General features: G+C 45.8%; 1 long non-coding RNA gene across 1 annotated transcript; it reads left to right on the top strand.

The window, feature by feature from the left end:
• Positions 12,062-15,767, top strand: LOC109851194. The gene is made up of 2 exons (XR_002249709.1): positions 12,062-12,106; positions 15,248-15,767. It is a non-coding gene; the product is annotated as an uncharacterized LOC109851194 (long non-coding RNA).

The raw sequence follows: 16,225 nt of genomic DNA, 5'->3' as shown, positions 1-16,225 counted from the left end.
GAGCAGAACCTTGCAGGGCGTCGAGCAACGGTACCCAATGGTCGAGAAGGAATGCCTAGCCTTGGTGTTTGCTATTCAAAAGATGCGGCACTACTTGGTTGGCCAAACCATCCATGTCATCTCCCGGATGAATCCCATTCGGGTCTTCATGACACAACCCGCAGCGTTAAACTGACGCCTTGCCAGATGGGCGCTTCTGCTCTCTCAATACGATATTCATTTCATGCCGCAGAAATCAGTCAAGGGACAAGCCATCTGCGATCTCATGGCTAGTCACCCGCTGGGGGTGAAGACCGATCTATTCGAAGATCTGCCAGATGAACCCCCCGAAGCCAATGTGACTTCGTCGCCAGAGGTGTGGCAGATGTTCTTCGACGGCACGTCTCGCGCAGGCGTGAGCGGCTCTATTTCTGCAGGAGTGGGGGTGGTCCTCACCTCTCCGCATGGTCACGTGTTACCCCGGGCCTTTTCCTTGACGGAACCATGTACCAACAACGTAGCCGAGTACAACGCGTTGCTCATAGGGCTCGAGTTGGCCAAAGAGCTCGGGATAAAGCATCTGGAGGCTTATGGCGATTCGCAACTCATTGTTAAACAAATGACTGGCGAATATGAAGTTAGGAACGAAGATCTTATCCCACTCCACAGAGCGGCCGTCAGACTAGTGGAGTTATTCGAGAGTTTCCGCATTGAACACGTGCTCCGCTCAAGGAATACCCATGCGGATGCTCTCGCATCCTTGGCAGCTAACTTAGCCCAGCCTCTTGGAACGACCCAGCGGGTCGCTGTCGCCAGCCGAAAACTTTTTCGACCCAGAGACGTCCCAGAGTCAAATGCCACTCATCAAGTCTCAGATCAGCCAGATCAGGAAGACTGGCGTCTCCCGATCATCGATTATGTCCTATACGGCATATTACCCGAGGACTCGAAAGAACGAGAGTCTATCCGACGACGTGCCTCGCGGTTCTACTACGATTCAACCACTAAAACGTTGTATCGGAGGTCATACGACGGCTTGCTGCTTCTTCGCAACTCATTGTCAAACAAATGACTGGCGAATATGAAGTCAGGAATGAAGATCTTATCCCACTCCACCGAGCGGCCGTCAGACTAGTGGAGTCATTTGAGAGCTTCCGTATCGAGCACGTGCTCCGTTCAAGGAACACCCATGCGGATGCTCTCGCATCTTTGGCAGCTAACTTAGCCCAGCCTCCTGGAACGACCCAAAAGGTCGCTGTCGCCAGCCGAAAACTCTTTCGACCCAGAGACGTCCCAGAGGCAAACGCCACTCATCAAGTCTCGGATCAGCCAAACCAGGAAGACTGGCGTCATCCGATCATCGATTATGTCCTATACGGCATGTTGCCTGAGGATTCGAAGGAACGAGAGTCGGTCCGACGACGTGCCTCACGGTTCTACTACGATTTAACCACTAAAACGTTGTATCGCAGGTCATACGACGGCTTGCTACTTCGCTGCCTTTCAAAAGCAGAGGCGCAAGAAGCCGTACGCGAAGCACATGACGGCGTGTGCGGAGCTCATCAGCCCGGACCCAAGCTTTGGGATCGCTTACGAAGGATGGGCTACTTCTGGCCTGGGATGGTTACTGATGCAGTCGCTTATGCTAAGCGATGTTACGAATGCCAGATCCACGCCAACTACATGCACCAGCCTCCTGAGGATCTACATCCGACGAGGGCATCTTGGCCCTTCGAGGCATGGGGGATGGACATAGTTGGGCCAATTTCTCCACCATCGGCGAAAGGCCATCGCTTCATCCTCGCGATCACCGACTATTTCTCTAAATGGGCAGAAGTCATCCCCTTAAGAGAAGTCAAGACTAGCGACGTGATTAAGTTCATTAAGCACCATGTCATATACCGATACGGCGTACCCCGGCGTATCATTCACGACAATGGCACGCAATTCGTTAGCCATGCCTTCACCAGGTTCTGTGACAAATTCCGAATACAGAACCTCTCGTCCACGGCCTACAACCCTTCAGCGAATGGTTTGGCCGAAGCTTTCAATAAGACGATAATCAAGATCTTGACCAAGCTGACTTCCACTAGCAAGCACGACTGGAATGAAAAGCTAGGCGAGAGCCTGTGGGCATATCGCACGACGGTTCGTACACCGACTGGCACCACGCCTTACTCGTTGGTATACGGCTGTGAAGCTGTATTGCCATTAGAGATTCAGATTCCATCCCTCCGCGTCGCCCTAGCAACAGGGATGACGACTGAGGAGAATCACCAACTTCGACTCGCAGAGCTCGAAGTATTGGACGACAAGCGACTGGAAGCTCAGCAGCACATTGAGTTTTACCAAGCTCGGATGGCCAGGAGCTTCGACAAGAAAGTCAAGCGCCGAGCCTTCAAAGAAGGAGAGCTCGTCCTATCCGTCCGTAGACCAATGATCCTCACTTCCAAGAAGAAGGGGAAATTCCAGTCCAAATGGGAAGGACCATTCGTGGTAGAGACAGTCTACTCAAACGGCGCCTATCGCCTCGTCAAACCGAACGGCGATAAGATCATGATGCCCATCAACGGCAAGTACCTGAAGAAGTACTACCCCTAGTTCTCCTTCGCTAACTCCCATGAGTGCACGAGTCTAAACTGGTCCTCACACCCTCCAACTGGTACACGAGGCTAAACTGTTCCTACTTTACCCGCTCTGATGAAAACCTCTTATGGAATTCAATTCGCCTATCTCCTCCAATGAGATGGCGGATCCACTAAAGTCGTTCATATCACGACGAATACATTCAATTCGCCTATCTCCTCTAATGAGATGGCGGATCCACTAAAGTCGTTCCAATCACGACATTCCCTGTCAAGTTAACATTAAACCTCTGACAAAATCCACTCACTAATCCTCTTCCCTCTGACACAATCTACTTACCAATCCTCTTCTAAAGGATGGTAGGTCCTCAAAGTCGTTCCAATCACGACATCCCCTGTCACGTTAACATTAAACCTCTGACACAATCTACTTACCAATCCTCTTCCGAAGAGTGGTAGGTCCCCATAGTCGCTCCGATCGCGACAACACCTTATCAAGTTAATGATCACCTCTGATGATTGACGCCGTTATCCTTATGGATAGCACAGCCTAAGTAATGGCTAACCATGCGACGTGCTATTACTTCTGTCAGTAGTCACACTCCTACGTCCCTGAACTATTTGACCTATTCCAGATGTCCTAGCATTGCTTTAGGATGACTGATGGGTAGAGTCTACCAGGCGGTGACTCCTACCACAATCAATTGTCACATTCGGCGGACGACCTGTCTGTCGATTCCCCAGGCAACAACTCGCCAAGAGGCAAGTTGAAGTTGAAATTCTCCAGTTGGCCGCAGGGACAAGCGATTGTTCCCCACCGCAAGCCAAGTACTGCCCTCTCAATTCCATGGAAGCTACAACGCGAAGATCGGAGTTGACCCGATCCCACGCTGTGAGCAACAGAGGACAAAGCAAGAGCATAAAACGACTAAGTCAAAAGCAAGATAGTCGAGGGTTCGTCAAAATTCAACTCAGAGGCCAAACGGCACAGATAAAGAAAGAGAAAACTGTGCAAGCAAAAGTAAAGAAAGACATAACTAGCAAAAGAAGGCCACAACGGGCCAAAATCTACACAAGTTTGCAGTTTAGTTATGGTGCCGGAGGCACCGACTAAATTAACAAAAAAGGGGGGACTTAAACAGTAGCATTACAAGAATCTCAACAAGCTAAAGGAGCCGATCTTAGCCTTGAGCTTCGCACGCTCCGCCGCACGTTGGATCCTCGCCTCCTCCCTCCCCCTCTGTTGCCGCTTGGCCGAATCCGCCTTGCTAGCCTCTTCCTCTTGGCGAAGGAGTTGGAGCTCTTGGTCCACCGTCGCGGCAACCCCGCTGAGCCTCTTCGCCTCGAGCTCACGCTCCCGCAACTTCGCCTCGCCACGAAGGGAGCCGGCATCCTCAAAGAAGGCCCTGTCCAGATAGGCGTCCATCCGGTCCAGCACCATTCGTTGTTGCTTCAGCAGACGTTTGAGCTCGGCCTCCTTCGCCTGGATCCGCTTCGCTCGCTCTTCGCGCTCGAGCAGATAACGCAGGGAAGGGGGTGGGGGCATGTCGGAGGAGTCCTCGTAGGCCAATTCCTCGAGGCGGTGCATCCACCCCTCCACACGCTCGAGCTCTCGCTCACATCGCCGTGTGAGCGAGGCATCGCCAGCGCGGCGGACCGCCTCCAAGCCCGCTTCCACAGCAGGAAGCGCGTCGTAGTATCGCCCGTCGCCGACGCTGACCGAGATGGCGATCCCGTGCACCAAACCCACCAACTCCTGGAGGGGCACGAAGGCGGGGTGAGCCACGGGGTCCGGAACCGCAGGGACGGCAGCCGGAGCGCCCACGTCAACGACGGTGGCGGAAGAGCCGACACCCTCAGCACCGCTATGATCTGAAGAGGAAGCCCAAGCGCTGGACGAAAGGGACAAACTTATCGCCCTGGAGCACCGCCGGGGCGCTCATCAAACATTCGTAGTGGTATACGAACCACGCCATCAAGTAGGTGTACGGTAGCCCCACCCTAGGATTGGGAGTTTTGATAACTACTCCTTCCCCCTCATCAAGGACCGACACACGGCAGAATTGGGCCGTCAGAGTGCGGAGCCCTCGGTGAATGCACGCTATCGTCGCCGATACCAGGGAATAAGACTTCCCGTGAGCTAGGCAAACCGCCGGATACACGACCTCCACAGGAAGAGCCTCAAAGGAGTGAGTGGGGATTACGCACCTCTTCAGCCATAGCATGAGGTACCCCGCGAGCAGCGCCTTCCCCGAGATGAGAAACTTCGCCTGATGATGGAATGAGTGAAGGACAGTACCAGACTTAAACCCGCCCTCGTCGCGGTCAAGAGTCAGAGTGCTTCCTTCTTTAGCTGCCCTCGCCTCCACTTCAGACTGGTCGCACGCGCCTAACGGGAGAGCGGGATTCCCCTTGACATCGTTCCCCGGGAACAGGTAATCAGCCCAATTCTTGTGGCTGATCCCCGGGGTCTTCTTCTTCTTCCCCTTGTGATCCGAGGCCCCTAGGGTACTGAGGCATATGTGGTAGTGGCAGAGTAACTCCCACAGGGTTTCAACCGCCAAAGGGGAATGGCTCGACAGCCTATCGATCTCCTCTTGATCGGGGACGTACTCCTCGTAAGGGAAATCTCCCAGGGGCAACCCCGACACGTCGTACATTTCGTGAGGGGTGATACCAAGCTCACCATTGGGGGTGAAAAACGTGCCGCTTTCCGCGCAATACAGTTCCAAGATACTATGGAACTGAGAAGCGTTGATCCGCAAGCCGTGTCGAGTGGCTTCAATGGCCACATACAGCTCTGTGCCTTTGAGATCAGTATTTTCGGCCAGAATGTAGTCGGTGATCTTGGACCACCACGTGTCGCTGCCGGGTGCAGAATAGACCCACCCCGGGGCCCTAAAGTCCTTAGGGGGAAAGCTTCCACCAGCTCGAAAGAATGGCGCAAGGCTTGCAGACGTCGAGTCTCCGCCTCAGCATTCTCGCCGACCTTTATGACGTCGGATTGGAGCCCCTTCCACGTCGCCTCCGCTTGTCCCAATTCGGCCCTCAGGCGAGCCAGTAGAGCCCGTAAAGACGCCACAAGTGACCCCGTCCTGAGAAGGGGTCAAATCCCAGTTCATCGTCCGAGGAATGGCGAAGGACCGCAGCTCGACGATCGAAAACCCTCTCGACATGCTGGGGAGGTAATAATGAGCCCCCTCTACCGTGTGGAACCACCGGCTCTCTTTGAGCAACAGGGCGGAGGGGTCGGCCATAGCGTCGCCGAACAAAAATTGAGGCTTCGGCAGCTCTGCCCTGTCCTCATCTGTCAACGCCGCGTTGGTCGTCAACTCGCGTAATGTCAAGTGATGACCATCCGTGACTCTCTGTACCAGACCATGCGGCTTATCAGCGGTGAATACGGGCATTGGAGCCAGAGAAGGAAATCGAGAAGGCGCCGTATAATTCGTAGCCCCGGCGTGGCCAACCGCCACACCCTCCGGGAGAGCCTCATCGGAGAAGGTCGCTGCAACAAGAAATAAAAAGTCAATTGAGACAAAATCCGCTGTAAGGGCGAAATCGCCTATCGAAAGGGGGAACCCATTTCGAACGAGGTCTATCCGTACAGACTATACTCCCCTCTAATGAGAAAGGGCCGAACTCGCCTTGCGAAAAGGGAGTTCGCTTCCTTCCCACTGAAGGATTCGCCTGCAGGGACAGTAATCATCCTCTAAAGGCAAATAGGGCAAACTTCGCCCCAAATCAGGGAAGCTACCAAGCATAATGAGCAAAGTTCGACGCCTAAGACTTACAAAAGCTCGTCCAAACGAACCCATCAACATACCTGGGCGCGACTCCAGAGCACCGGCAGGCATGCCGGCGGAGAGACGGTCGGAATAACGTCCGGGGCCCGCGTTGAGCCCGAAAACCACGGCCACGATGCGTCGCGGGGCGAAACACGCGAAAATCGTGTTGTCGAGTCACGATCGCCACGACCCGATAAGACCGTGCCGCCTTAGCTGGAAAGCACAAAGCCCTATCAGCAGACACGTGGCTCATCTCCCGTCAGATCTGGGCCCGCCTCAAAAAGGAAGGGTTTCGCCTGCAAACACTTGGCATGACCCCGCGAGTTGCGCGAAACTTGGCTCCCAAAGACTAATTTCGCCTGGACGACTCGCTCGCCACTAAAGGTAAAATTATAAACGAAGCCAATAGAATGACCTCGCTTAAACGGTTAAAACCCACGCCTCAGACGGCTAAGGGTTAGAGCAGAAATCTTAGCATTAAGCCTAAGAGAAACTGTTCGACAACTCATCATACTGAGGGGAATAGTATGGCTAGCCCGATTCAAACGGTGATCGGTAAAGGCACATCAAACCCGTTGATAGCTGAGGATTTGCTAAAAATCCTAAGAGAAATCGAAGGCACTTGCTTCGCCAACAATTTCTTCATTCAAAGTATTCCAGACCACACGCGAGCCGGTTTAGGTCTGAAAACTTTGAAGGGGGTCTTGTAGACGGTAAAAAATACCTCTATAGGATTACAGGAAATTCGCCTGCGAGAAGAGCTCGCACGCTCGGTTCTCTGGCACGGGCCTAAATCGCATAGACGTCACATATGCTCGATTCTAGGTTCGCCTTACGGTCGGCTCGCCAGCACGAGTTAAGATCGATCAGGATGGCGGAAGTTCGCCTTTCACTCAACTCGCCTGCCCGAGTTCAGGGTCGAATCCGCCAGCAAGCCCCAAGACCGTCAGTACAGCTGGGTATCGAGCTGGACAGGTGTCGAGTCAACCTGAGCATTCATAAATGCGACTCACCTCGGCTGTCTGAGTCAAGAGCTGGATCCGCCGGCACTCGGCAAGTTGGCTAGACCCACTCGAGTACTGTGCACCTACTTCACCGCCTCTCCTGACCGGAAAGGAGAAAGCACCGTGCTCAAAGCACGCCGGGCGGTCACGCACAGTACGAGTGATCGGACAGACACTTCATCGATCTGCGAACTCATAAATGCGGTTCATTAATGCTGGTCAAATCCACTCGGATAGCAGTCGTTCGTTGCCTCATATACAAGAATGGGCCTTCTCATCGTAGGTGACAGGACATAAAGCACAATCCCTGGAATGACCATTCATGGTATCGAGGAGCAGCTAGACGTCTCTGAAGAAGATGTGGTCACATCCCACAATTCAAGGAGGAGTCAAGCTGTCCTTCTTCCATTTAAAAGCCCCTTCCAGCACACTGGAGGAGAGGTCGCAAAACTTAGAGAAAAGAGTTGAGACCAAGCTCTCTGCATAACCTTTGCATTGCAGCATCACTGTTTAGCTCCGAGCTCCGATCGCCGGTGAACTAAGCAGAATCGAACTCTATTGCCCCGAGCTTCTACTGCGTACTGAAGCTCTCCAGCAACCTCGATCGAACGGTCCAAGGGAAGCAGACTCGACACGAGCATCGAGCGAAGCGTCCTATAGCCACCTAAAGTCCCCACACAAAACAAAGAGGGCTTTCCCTCTGCTTCTGTTGTAAACATTTGATTTGTTAGTTTGTAATAAGCCTTCTTATTAATACAAACAAACACTCCCTATTTTCGGGAAATCAAATATTCACCCTACAATGGTGATATGTGTATACATACATATATGTATAATACATACATATACATACACACACACAAACACACACACACACACACACACACGTGTGTGTGTGTATGAGTAATGATATTGTGAGATGACGAGCTCAAGTCTTATCGCGAGCTAGACTAATCCACTCATCAAATTTATGATTGTCACCATGCATCTCGTTCAACACGTCATCAAATGTATATGGTAATTTTTTTTACATAATTTTGAGTCTTTTAGAATATGAATCAAACTAATTTGATATTGTTATATCATAGAAAACGTTAAGTGTAAATCTTGCTCTAAAAAGGATGTGTCTCAATCGACTGGATATCAATCTAATCCAAGTCTTATAAAGGTCGGCTCGAAAGGTGTCTTCACTCGTCCTTGTTTCGAAGACCAACTCGAAATACATCCTCGCTTGAGCCATCTCAGATATCTGAGGCATCCTTGCATAGCAAGCCTAGTCGAGAGACATCTTCACTCAACCTCTTTCGAAGGACCGAGATGAAAGGCATTCCTTCTCGAACTTAGCAACAAAAACCAATCACTATCACATTAAAAGCGTGGTCAAAGCCATTACTTCATCTCCCCTGGAGTCATAATGACTCATCGGACCATGCCAGCGTCACAGCCCCTCAGTCACCGTCATAATAAATACAAAGGTGACTCGGACCATCCGCTGCCGACACCTGTAAAGTATCAGTTGACTAAGCCGGCTGTCTAGACTTGGCTAAAGTTACGCAAATACCTTTCTAGACATAGTATAAATAGGCATGTTGCCTACTACATGAAGGTATGTAAAATTCCACATACTTAAGAGAACTAAACAATTTTTTTCTCCTTCAGATCACAACTAACTTGATCGTTGGAGGAACCATAAGAGAACCGAACTCTGGTCCTCTAACGTATTGTATATATGCATGACTCTCCTTCGCTCAGTATTCAACCATTAAAGGAGATTCAGGGACCCTAAGTTCTTCAAAATCAACCTTAGTTAACTTGTGACATTAACAGATATGTTGATTTTTCAGGCAGCTTAGTAGTTGTCCCTTCTACACATAGCTAAAATAATAATTAAAAATTCTAAAAAACAATATAATTTTTTTAATATATAGATCATGATGAGTGTAAATCAGGATAAACGACGTCGATCATCATTTCGGGCAGCCTATTGGCCTAGCTCATGGTAAGAATCTGAGCTCAACATTTTATTTTATCATTTTCTTATATGGAAAATGATAAAATGAGATGGTGAGATAAGATTACCGTGAGCTAGCCCAATCGACTACCTGGTACGATGATCAGCACTGCCCATCCTGATTTGCACTCGATATGATTTATATATATAAATTATATTTTAAAGAAAATTTTAATTATTATTTTACCTATGTTAAAAATGAATAACTACTAAGTTGTCTGAAAAATCAATATATTAAACTGGTTCAATTGGCATTCTGGAAGACGTTAAACTATGCGAAAATTTCACCATATACATTTGGTGATGTTTTGAATAAAATGTAGAATACCGACCATGAATTAGATGAGCGGATTAGTCTAGCTCACGATAAGATTTGAGCAAGTTATGCAAGGTTGTATGATAATCGTCCAAAGTTAAGTGGAGTTTTCTGATACATTTGAATAAGACCCGAGACTCTGGGTCTAATATTAAATTAACGAAGATGTGGGGGTCTAATAGGAGGAAAACCTTACTTAAATAGTTATCATATATCACGTTCCATATTCCTCTGTGACTTGTATAACCAGACTCTATATATATAGATATACATTTTTTTTGGGGGTCCCCTCTCCTTGCCCACGATTCGATGCTCGCGTTAATATTACGCTCTTTTTTATTCTTTTTATTCCGTCCTTTTTATTCTATAAATGTAGCCCTCAAAGATGTATTTTTTGGGGGGATATCAGTCGTTGGCTTCTAAAGGGAAGACGTAAGCTTAATTAGGTTCACCTTTTCTTGCTTTTTTGGCTATTTTTTGAGAATTGCTTGAGTTCTTGATTTTTGAGATTATTGTTTAATTTGTTAGGTTTTTGATTAACTGCTGTTTAACTGAATTTTTTAGGGCTAGTTAGGGTTTAGAAACTGCATACGCTTGAATAGATGCATGATGTAATTCTAAAAAGTGAACCTTCTTTATGAGTAACTTTTTGTTTAGTCTCTTCAAGAAATGCTAGATGTTACATTTAATTTTTGAGTAAATGTGGCAGTGTTTTTTTTTTCTCTCCCAAAACTATAATTTCTATTAAGATCTCATGAACTTATTCTTCCTAGTTTGACAAAAATGCGTTCTTTTCCATGATAAGACATAGGGGTGGGCAAAAACCGAAACAAACCGGTTCAACCGAAAAAATCGCCCGAAAAAACGGATCGGTTAACCGAACCGAATTAAATGGATGAGAAGAAGTCTCTAAACCGCCCGAACCGAATTAAACCGGTCTAGATCCGGTTTGAACCCCTGAACCGCCAAAAAAAAAAACCGAACTGAATTCTTAAACAAAAAGTAGCTGCGAGCCTTGGGTGTGAAGAAAATTTATGGCTGAATGTTTAGCATTTAAGAATTGTGGGGTGGAGTTTATACTAACATATATTTGAGTACGCTGATATAGTTAAATGAGATTTCCGTAAATCAATACAAGATGTTGAGGTTGAAGGATAAATTTAGTGTTTTGGTCAAATTTCAATGATAACATGAATACAGCTTGCTGGTACTGGATATCAAATTAACCTATAGTATAGGCTGTCAAGGATATAAGATAATTCTTGATGAGAAAAAGGCAGCTAAAAATTAACGAAAATCATCAAAAGGTGTGTGTGCCTGCCAAACATTGTTCTTTCTCTAAAAAAGGCTACATAATTACATGGTCCTCCTAGTGTATTAAGCTAGTTATATTCAGATCATACAATTTGATTAAGTGGCTTAGTACAGTTTTGATTGTTTCTTTTCAGTTTTGATTGCTTCTTTTCAGTTTTGGATATAACTAAAACTTACCCAGATTTTTGTGAAATGGAGTTAATTCGGTTCAAAACTGAAACCGAACCGAACTGAACCGAATTTCGGTTGGGCCGAATATTCAGATGAAGGGAAAAAAATCTGGATCTGGATGAGAGTTTTGAGAATCCGAAAAATTCGGATTGGATACGGATTGGGCTTAAAACCGAACCGAACCGAATACGCCCAGCCCTAATAAGACATCTAAAAAGTTCTAGAAGGGCAAATAAGGTAGCCGATGACATTTTCATGCAGGCACTTTGTTTAACCTGTCAAAAATCACACATCATATGCAAGGCTCACCATTTATTAAGAATATTGTGAACAACATAAAGCATCTGACCCCAGAAAAAACGTCGTATGTAGTCTTTGGCTAACATGTGCACATTGTTTTGCGGTCTAAGAAATATTTATTTAAGGTCAATTGCGGATAGATACCCTGTACTATCATTCATTCGTCAAGAGTTCTATTGTTGCAGACAGACCATTTCTACTATCGCCTGAGTGCAAATAAACCCCTTTGGTGAATTTTTTCCGGCTCTTCTACCGTCAATTGGTTTATTTGTCAAAAAAAAATGTCGTTCTCTGAGAGTATGATGTTATCATCCGTTGTTACAGCCGTATATTAATATACTGTTCTCCTGCACAGCTCCTAATCTCATCGAAGAAAAATGGCAAGCGAAAAGGTCAAAAGTGTCGAAACCAAAGAAAAGGGGCTTTGCTCGAGCCTGGTGTACGGAGGGGGCGGCGGCGGTCCCGGGTATGGCGGTTACTCATCGGAGCATTGCGTGGCGTATCCGCCGGCAAGGATAACCCCGCCAGGCCTGCGGGGGTACTCTTCCATGATTCTTAGCTCATCGGCAGCGCAGATAGTGCGTCTATGGATACGTCGGGGTATGGTCACCACGGGTACGGAGCTCCTCCTCCATATGGTACGTGCACTGCGTTACAACATTTTGGTTCGGGTTTCCGTCACGTACGTCAGACCTCTGAATCTTTGTTACTTCAATTTTTGATACTTTGGCTGCCGTCTGGCAACTGGTTAAGGGCATGTTTGGTTGATAGGAAGTATTAGAAATAAGAAGTAAAACAATTCTATTACTTCTGAAATTATGATTAGAAAGTAGCGGAAGTACTTCTTCTTTTGTTTGTTTCGTAAACTTTTAAAAGTAGAGGAAAAATAATGTTTCTTCCACTTCATTAATTTTTTTTTTGTTTGGTAGCAATAATAAATATTGTTAGGAAGAGAAAAAGATGATTTTTTGAGATTTTATTTAGAGTATAAAAATATTCATATAATAACAAAAATAATTTTATTTCTAAATTGACTCAATTTCATCTACTTCCGAGATACTTCGAAGCTTTGAGGGGAGGAAAAAGATTCAAGAAGTAGAGATGTCATGTATGTGTCACGTCAACTTCTAAGGAAGTGTTGAAAGTAGCGTTTTATAAAAAACAAACATACTTTTCTTCTCGAAAGTAACAAAAATAACTTCTATTTCATTTACTTCACGTACTTCATAGCTACTTCCATGTAAACAAACATGCACTAAGTGATGGGTTAAGAAGACTTAACCCCTTCTTAACCCGCTAAACACATAAAATCTATGCAAGGGTTATGTAGGCTATCTAAAAATCACAATAGATAGCTTATCCTTCATCAAACACCAATGATGAAAGTTACAATCTAACGATTTCCAGAAGGCTACAATTTGAAGACTTTCACGTAGATCGCTGAAGGTTACAATCTGACGACCTTCACGACAACCGATGAGAGCTCTAGTTCAACAATATTCACAATCAACATCGGGAGTTACAATCTGATGACTCTCATATTCTCAAGGAGCCAAGATGAAGATTACAAGACAATGATCTTTGCAACGCTATGACAAAAGAGATTACTTTGTGATAATCTCTTCAAGACAAGACGCGGAGGTCCTCCCCGTGTGCCAACATCAAAACGCTGGGGTCGAACCCGCGTTACAACATCAAAACGCGAGGGTCGAACCCACGTTACAACATCAAAACGCGAGGGTCGAACCCGCGTTACAACATCAAAACGCGAGGGTCGAACCCACGTTACAACATCAAAATGCCAGGGTCGAACCCGCGTTACAACATCAAAACGTTAGAGTCGGACCCGCGTTACAACAAGCGAAACGTGAGCGACCCTCGCGTTCTGGATGTTCAGTCAACACCCAACCTCGCGTCTCAATCCTAAGACGCGAGGTTAGGATCCTGAACGCCAACGTGGGCGTTTGACTCATTCAAATATGAGTCGAACGGTTTCAGAACCGTTTTTCCCCACGATCTGAGGAAATCACGCCCACTTAGGAACGGATTTAGAGGGCAGTTACACCCCATTAATCCCCTATAAAAGCGAGTAAACTCAACTGTGTTAGGGGTTCGATTTTTCTTGGCTGGAATCGACCATTGAAGGCTGGCTTTTTGGAGCTGAGAATTGGCAGCAACAGGGGAGATCATTGGGCGAACTTCAGAAGAGATCGGCATCATCCTTCAAGGAAGATCATCTTCAACGTTCAGTAACAGGAGCTTCCTCATCCTTGGCTATTAACCGATTTTCGGTTTAAATCAACTCTTTTTCAAGAGTTAAAACTCGTTCAGAGTTATCAACTCGTTCAGAGTTCTAAAACTTGCCACACAAGTTCTCCACAACGTCAAATCGTGAGCAGAATTCATCGTTCCCACGAGATAGAAGACGGTCGGATCGTCAACGGAGAGCAAATTCGACGCGAGCAATCGAAGGAGACATTCCATCGCTACCGAGAAGAACCCAGTTTTAAACAAAGGAGAGAATCAAATTCGTTCTCTTCTCTTTTGTAATCAAGTTGTAATCGGAATCAAAGGAATACAAATCAATTTTTTTTGTTCTTTTCATTGCAATTTTCTCTACAAACAAAACCCTCTATTAATTAACGAACGCAAAAAAATGCGCAAGGGTTAAGCTAACCCCTCTAGAGGGATTAGAATGAGTTAGCCTCTCAAAATGAGCGGTTTACTAATAACCCTTCTATTTATAAAGAAAATAGTCAAAATCCTCATTATTTCCAAACACTAAAACTGGTCACAAGGAATAAAATAAAACTTATTTAACAGGTTCATAATTTAATCATTTGAACTATCGAATGGGCTAACTACGTTAATCGTTGTTCTTAATCTCACTTCCATAACTCTTAGCCAAACAAGCCCCTAAAAGCTCTAAAATTTTAAATTAGAGCACTGCATCTTCATATTGGTTCAAAACAAGGGTCTTCTTTAAAACAATTTAATGAATTTGGGGGCCTCATTTAGAAATATGAAGGTTTGGAGGTCTAATGTAGAATGAACAAAGATTTGGGGGTCTAATATAACAACTATCCTATTTCTTTTCTACTAGTCAGTCGTGCTAATTTGGTTGGGTTCTTTTCTAGCTAGCGGTTGGATGTTATATATATGAAACCTTAAAATTTTGATTTATGTTGATTACCTAAACGAAGAGCTCTATATCTTGTACAATGCCTATGTAGATGAGTTTACAGAATTGAATACCTTCAGAAATGGGTAAATGACAAAAACGGTCCTGTGATTTGCAGAAATAATGATAGAAAGACCCCCTAGCATTTGAAAATGAGACTTCACCCTTATGTTCAATTTTTACTCAAATAAACATCAATCTTTTTTGATCCAACTGTCATTTTTCTATTACTATACTTTTCTATTATGAGGTAATCGGCATTTTCTATTACTATACTTTTCTGCATCCAAATTAACTAAGAATTAATATAGTTTTCAAATTACTTTGGAGATGAACAAATCTAGAATACCGTGGCTTTTTCGCTATTATTGATTGCACTGATATTGCATGCTGATCAGACTAATCTAGAATCGATAGTGAGTCATGTATCACAATCTCCTTCCTCTATAGGATTTTGTCGGTCTGAAAACAAGCGTACCCTGTTTTTTTCCCAAATGAGCCAACAAGTAGCAAGGACAGTACGTAAATCCAATTCGCTTATGCTGCTGTTGGGGTGGGGGGCTGCATTCTGATAGATATTCCGTGTTACTTTCTTTAGGGCATGGGTCCCATCACGGTGCCGGTGTGGGGGTGTTAGCCGGGCTGCGCTGCAGCCGGCGCAGCCGCTGCTTACGGGGCCCCACCATTCTCTCGTCTCACGGGCACGCATCGCACGGGCTTTCTTCCTACGGCCACCACGCGTGGCTACGGATACGGCCGCCACGGCAAATTCAAGCACGGGAAATTCACCAAGAAGTACTTCGGGAGCCGCAGCAGGTTCGGAGGAACGCTCACATTTGGTGGCAAGTTCAAGAAGTGGAAGTGAAAAAAGGAAAAAAAAAACTATCAATCTTGATGGATGATTGCCTTGCTTTGCTTATGATTATACTATGTTTCAATAAGGTCTATAAAATTCTTATGGCCCCCTAATTGTATTAAGGGTCTAATGCTTGGTGTTATGACCATCAGTTTGTGACCGTATTATGTATGGCATGTGTACTGGGTTACATTCCCTTGTTTGTTCGTGTGGCTGCAGGTTTATTTTGAACTGTGGAATATAAACCTGTACATGTGTTCTACTGTTAGATTTTTTTCCGAAGAAAATGTTCGAGCGCTATGATGATGAGCATATTATTGCTTGTGTATTCTAGTGATCATATGACGCATTCTAGATATCGAGCATATATTATTGCCTCTGGGCTATAACATGACAAACTGCACCAGTCCATAGAAGAGCCATTCTGTAGCTGTCGTGTAAGCAGAAAGCAATGATAATAGGCTGGTAATGGTGATCTGAGCAATTCCTGCTAGCAAGTTGAATCCATTACCGTCCACTTACTGAAGTGCATGCATCCCCATGCCAAAATTTTACTTACCAATCAATATATTCAAAGAAAAGATATTGACTTAAGCATCAGATGGGAGATGATGGAATCTAATACGAACATTCTTTCTATGCGGTCTGCGTATGTGCACGATCATAATATCACCGTTGACTATTCACATTCTCGAATAATCTTTCTATCTATCAGAACCG

Source organism: Asparagus officinalis, chromosome 8 (assembly GCF_001876935.1).
Source record: "Asparagus officinalis chromosome 8, Aspof.V1, whole genome shotgun sequence".
In the NCBI taxonomy this organism is placed as follows: Eukaryota; Viridiplantae; Streptophyta; class Magnoliopsida; order Asparagales; family Asparagaceae; genus Asparagus; species Asparagus officinalis.
The sequence above is the reverse complement of the archived record's forward strand: the minus strand, read 5'-3'. Positions and strand labels throughout refer to the sequence as shown.